Source organism: Cryptomeria japonica, chromosome 6 (genome assembly GCF_030272615.1).
Source record: "Cryptomeria japonica chromosome 6, Sugi_1.0, whole genome shotgun sequence".
Taxonomy (NCBI): Eukaryota; Viridiplantae; Streptophyta; class Pinopsida; order Cupressales; family Cupressaceae; genus Cryptomeria; species Cryptomeria japonica.
This window is the reverse complement of record NC_081410.1, coordinates 593,079,434-593,085,104: the sequence shown is the minus strand read 5'-3', so window position 1 is coordinate 593,085,104 and position 5,671 is coordinate 593,079,434. Positions and strand designations below refer to the sequence as shown.

The following is a 5,671-nucleotide window of genomic DNA, read 5'->3' as shown; positions in this document are numbered from 1 at the left end:
ACCAGACTTAGTCTAGTCACCAGCAAGTTCAGTGATTACTAGGTGGGGAGTCAACACATCCAGGGAAACCATACTTCCAATGTGTAGCAGCTTCACTGAGTATCAGGCAACTCAGATTTGGTGTAAGGGTTTACAGTCAAACCCTAGCAATTCCAGGTATCCTGCTCCAATATCATGGCTGTAGCTGCACCTGTGGGATCTTCACTGAAGATCCAGCACCTCTATCCAATTCCCTAGGTGTTTCGAGACAAAGTTCTGAAGGTTTTTCTCTATCCAATTGAATTTATAATCTCAAACCTAACTGGAGGGTATAAAATAGCTACTAATCATCTACAGGCGAAACAGAGATATCATTCACAACACAGGACAGGGGCCAGTTTGGATGATTAGATTTCCATGCAATCAGCTAGTTCAGGTCTGAAACCTGAAACGAGAGAAGGAACAATATCTTCAACTACACAGGATCCATAGCAACGTTGCAAGAGTTGATCTGGTCACATACTTTGACCAGTAGCTGTGTCAAATTCATTACTCCTCGTTTCTGATGTGAAAACAGATCTTAATCAGTTAGTAAACAATTGATATTCCAGTTTGAATAAATTAATAAGAACTATTCCAAATAACAGTGCAGATTTCGTGTATAAATAATTATTTCTGAGCTAAATTGAGAATAAGTCCTTTTAGGGAAAAGGTACATTTTTAGCGCTGAGTCAGTAGCCTGCATTTTGTGGAGTTATTTCATTTTAAACCCTAGGTTATTACATTAGACCATAAAAATCAGGCCCATTTAAAGACGGCTTGGATTATCTAAGAGTTGTAGGAAAGTGTAAATGTGTCCGAAAAAATACAAAGGTGTGCTACCCTTTGGGCTTCATGCTTATTATCTCTAATTTAAATTGAATGAACTCCCTAGAACCACAGTTATTCACAAGCACAGGGGACCTGTTAAAAACATTAGCCTGAAGAGTGGACAGGTGATTTTTTTTGTTGCACAATCTAGAAAATAAGCATCTAATACTACCTATGGGCTTGTTGTGTGCTGAAAGTCTCTGCATAAATAAGCGTGGAGGGATGCACGAGGTTAGAGCAAACAAATATAGGATAATGTCTCCATCACTCAAAAGAACGGGCAGTGGATGATGGCTGTTTACATTATGCTACATACTCTTATTTTCCACCCAAACTAGTACTGATTTTGCACAATTTTAATGTACAAGCTTGAAAATTTCAACCATTAAAGTCCAAATTTTTAACTAAACTTAAATTAAGAATACTTGAATTAAATTATGGTCAAACTAATTTCTCCAAGATGTGCTTGTCTTTCTTGTTCCAAAGAGAATTAAAAGCTGATGCAGCTTCACATCTAACTATATTAGATAATTCAAACTTTGTACTCTCTTTGAATAAATTGATTTAAAATATATGACTTATCAAACATTCCTACCTTATTTGAGAAGAAAATGTAGATTTAGTGAAAACAAAAACCATACCTTAATGTGACTGCAACCAGACACAACCCGCCATGGACATTTCTTGATCCCAGACACTCATTTTTAAGCCTGTATAAGTAAGGAAAAATTTCCATTTTAAAATCAATTACATATATGGCACAGTTTATTGAATTCATTGTGATTAGAATATTCTTTCAACCCGTGTTTAGAGTTATTCGATTACCTTTACAATATTCCTGTGCCTCTCTTTGTTTACCTTCTGGGATTTTGAATAAAATTGTAAACAAAAATCTGTATAGAGAAGTAAACTGTTTGGCAATCTATATGGAAAATTATAGACCCACAAAGTCCCCACACTAATATTTTTTCCCACTGCATAGATGTACATCTGCAATCAATCCCAAACTTAACCTACAACAATCTTTACACAACATTACATATGAAAAGATATAATATCTAAAGATTGTTCTAAGAGTTCATTGAAAGAAAGTATCACTGATGACCATTTGAATCGTAGATATACATATTACCATTTTGAATATTAAAAAAACATTAAATCAAATCTAGAAACTGATTTTAAATATATCTGCAAGCACTTAAGACAATTGAAAAGGCCTGTGAAAGAAAATTTAGTTGCCAACTTAAGAAATGATGCTTATTCTTCAATATTTGAAGGAAATATTTCAAACAGTTATAGACATTAGCTTTACAGTAAAAAACAGCATCAATGCCTGACAATTTTGGCATTGAAAAACATAGATCTCCAATAAGTTTAGAAATTAGGAAGGGTAACAAACACTAGCAGATGGCAACCCTAAAACTTAATTCTTTTGAATATATACAATATATTCAGATACATAATATATAAATTCATAATATGTTTTAGAAGAACGAGAATAATTACAATTGGTGAAACACAAACCAATCTAGAGCAACAATCTTTGCTAAGCCAACCAGTCAACCAAAATATCTTTACCTTATGGTATGATGCTTAAAGATAAACTACTCCGATTTTCATTTCAGTCACTCTCATTGTTAAACTTGGAATGACATTTTTGCATAGTCTGTCCTCGTTCCTTCTTCTTTTCTTTGTGTTTAAGTGAATTAAGATTCTGTTATTGTTTGGTTTTACTTTGTGGCATCCTGCTAATTTTTGAAAGTTAAACATCATACACACAGTACCTTTTTGTCAGGTTTCTTTTTTAATATAAATGATGTATTTTCATACCTGATATTGTTGCTCTATTTCGTGTCTATGAAACAAAGAGTCTTCATTCTAATGTTCCCTACTCTTGCATGCTAGAATCCTATATTAGACCTATTATATTTCTGAGATATTTAAAATATACGTCAACTTTGTAATTATGTATCTGTGTAAACTGCAAATCTACAGTTTATTTCTAACAGGGTATTCTGCAATGGTGGTCTTCGTTGTGAAATTTCTACAGTTTGTTATCATTCTTTCAATAGAAATCTATAGTTTCATACTTTGATGGTTGGTTTGAATGGTTCTACAGTCCTACTGACTTCAAAATTTTGTCAGCTTCAATGCTGTTCTAAAATAGTTCAAGACTGTGATTCTGGTTTCTTTGAAACATTATTCAAGGTATCATGCATCTCTCCTATATTTGCCTGGCTTGTTAAGGTATAAACCTCTGAATCAAAATAGCTCAACAAATGCTTTCTGAATAAGTAGTCCCTTGTACAAATAATAACTTATGTGATATAGTTCTGAATCAATTGGCCCATATTTTATGAGTAGTCTTTCACAAGAATCCATCTCTTGTGAGTATGAAAGGTCCAGTTAATACTCGTTGCATTAGGGGTGAAACTTTGGAACTTCCCAAGAGGTCACCCATCCTAGTACTACTCAATTCAAATAAACTTTATCGAGGAGTTTCTCTCAAGGTCAAGCCACTTAACCTGCTACCCTATTTGTTCAATAAATTATACAGTTCAATCTTGAAAAAACATCATATAATTTGATACATGGAAAAACCTCACCTAAAATAAAAAAGGATATCTCCTCTATCATGAAATTTATTAAATGCTGATAATTTGCACAAGAAATCAGAATCTACTTTGAAATGAGTTCTTCAATTTTCCTTGCTAATGTAATTAATCAGGTCAAGGAAATATTCTTCTTGTTTTCTCTCAATATTTTAACAGCCACTCTGCAGCTCTCAAATTGTGTAAACAGTAGCATAAATGTTGACAATGTTTGTTGATGGTTTTCTGCAATCTTAAAATTTAAAGAGCCTTCGCACCACAGCCAGGTTTTTTGGGTTGAAAGAATTTTGATACCTTTCTTTTTTTTTTTATTGACATTTTCTCAGCTACAGTTGAGAAATAAAAATGATCCTATATATTTCCTCTGGGATGTGAACGCTTAAACTGGCCTTCGAATCTTCTCTTGCATCCATAGGTTGCACTTTCCTCTTTATGCAACACAGACTACAAACCCCCCCAATAAACCGATCTAGTTTAGGGATGAAACCAAGAAATATTCCTACCCATTCGAATGTTTTCATCAAAACACTGTGAAATCTCTTTATCATCTAATAGAAATGCGGTGAAAAAAAATCTTAGTTGTTTCTCCTCTCCTCAAATATATCAAAATAATCCTGAAACTGTGGATTAAAAATATGGAATGACAAAGGTTAAATCCCCGCAAAAAATAATTGATCCTTCTTAAATTTACAAAAATCTTCAACTATGCATCAAAGATTTAGGAAGAAGACAATGAAATACATACTACTCGTCTAAATTTTAGCCTGCTTATATTGTTCTTACTAAATCTGCACAATTTGGAAAAATATAAGAAAATACTAAATAAAACTCCATCTAACTTGTCTAAATATCTATGAGTCTAAATATCTAGGAATCTTCTTTACTCATTTGAATCATTAACATAAACGGAAAAATGCAGGAGCACTTCAGCAAATTTGAATCTCCCTCCAATTTTTAGCAAAAAATGGAAAAACTTATGTAAATTTTAGCTATTATTGTTACCTTCATAGGTGGACCTGTTGATCTCACATAATTTTCCATTACAGGAGCCGCTTTCTTCTTCGGACCAAATGTGGGCACTTATCTTCCTTCTTCAGAGGAGATGGAGCAGTAGGCTTCTTCACAGCCTTGGACTTAGCAGCGGTGCTCTGTGCTAAATTTACAACAGGATAACATTTAAGATAAATAATCCATGATTGGAGCATTGCACGCATGAGAATGACATTTAGAAAATTTACAAGAGAGTGTAACAGGTGTTTCATATAACTAGTAAAGGATATTGAACCTAAAAACTTTTGGCTGAGTGGCAGGGCCCCTTGGGCTTGGGCTTGGGCTTGGAGGCCTTCTTTTTAACCAGTCTTCTTCTACTTCTTTGCAGATGCTGAGGGCTTGCACGAAACCCTTACTTTCGTCGGCTTGTCGCATTTCATCTAAATTGCAGCTGCACATTGAGCTGTTGAGAAATTCGCCTGAAATTTCTCGCTCATTGAGCATTTTAATTATCTGAAAAACGTAATTGGGCATTAGCACTTTGAAACCCTCGAAAGAAATTCAAGAAAAATAAAAATGGAATCTCAGATGGCGGATATTATTTACACCTGCACACAAATGGTTGCATCTAAAATCTAATCCATACTTTCTAGATAATTTAAAATGCTTGGAAAAATATATAAGTATTTAATTGCTTAATTGAGCTTTAAATGCATGGATTCCCACCAGAGCGAAGAGATTCGCTCTGCTCGATAATGAATGTGTTGCATACCATTTTTGTTGAGCTTCTTTCACAGGCTACAACGTCTATATGTGAGTGAATGAGACTCGAACCCCAGCTCACTTGCTTCCCGCACTTTTCCCTTATGTAAAAGGGTAATAATAAACACGCTTAAATGGTGACTTTTTAATTGTAGGTAGTTACACAATTTCAGTTTTATATTATTTCTATTTTCATTTCTTTGGTATTAATTTTAACCTTTATTTGTTTTTTCTTTGTTAAATATATAATTGTTGGAATGACCTTGAAGTCACTTTGACATTTGTATTAAGGATTCTTTAATTTCTTTAATTTATATTCTTAATTCTGATTGGTTTTTTCTTTGTGATTATTATGATTCAACTTAAGGTGAGAACGCATTTTGTTTGACCCGAACCTTGTATTTAAAAGAGTGGCCTTAGTTCATTTTCATTAGAACATATCTAGATCTCTTTCATCA

The 5,671-nt window shown here is 33.6% G+C and overlaps 1 long non-coding RNA gene across 3 annotated transcripts; it reads right to left on the bottom strand.

The window, feature by feature from the left end:
* Positions 1–1,490: 1,490 nt before the first annotated feature.
* Positions 1,491–5,305, bottom strand: LOC131036221 (uncharacterized). 3 transcript variants are annotated; one of them, XR_009104066.2, is made up of 5 exons: positions 5,224–5,305; positions 4,747–4,964; positions 4,464–4,614; positions 1,675–1,742; positions 1,491–1,559 (listed from the first exon to the last, which is right to left on the bottom strand). It is a non-coding gene; the product is annotated as an uncharacterized LOC131036221 (long non-coding RNA). The 3 variants fall into 3 exon arrangements; XR_009358124.1 differs by having other exon boundaries at positions 4,464–4,609; XR_009104065.2 differs by having other exon boundaries at positions 5,178–5,260.
* Positions 5,306–5,671: the final 366 nt, after the last annotated feature.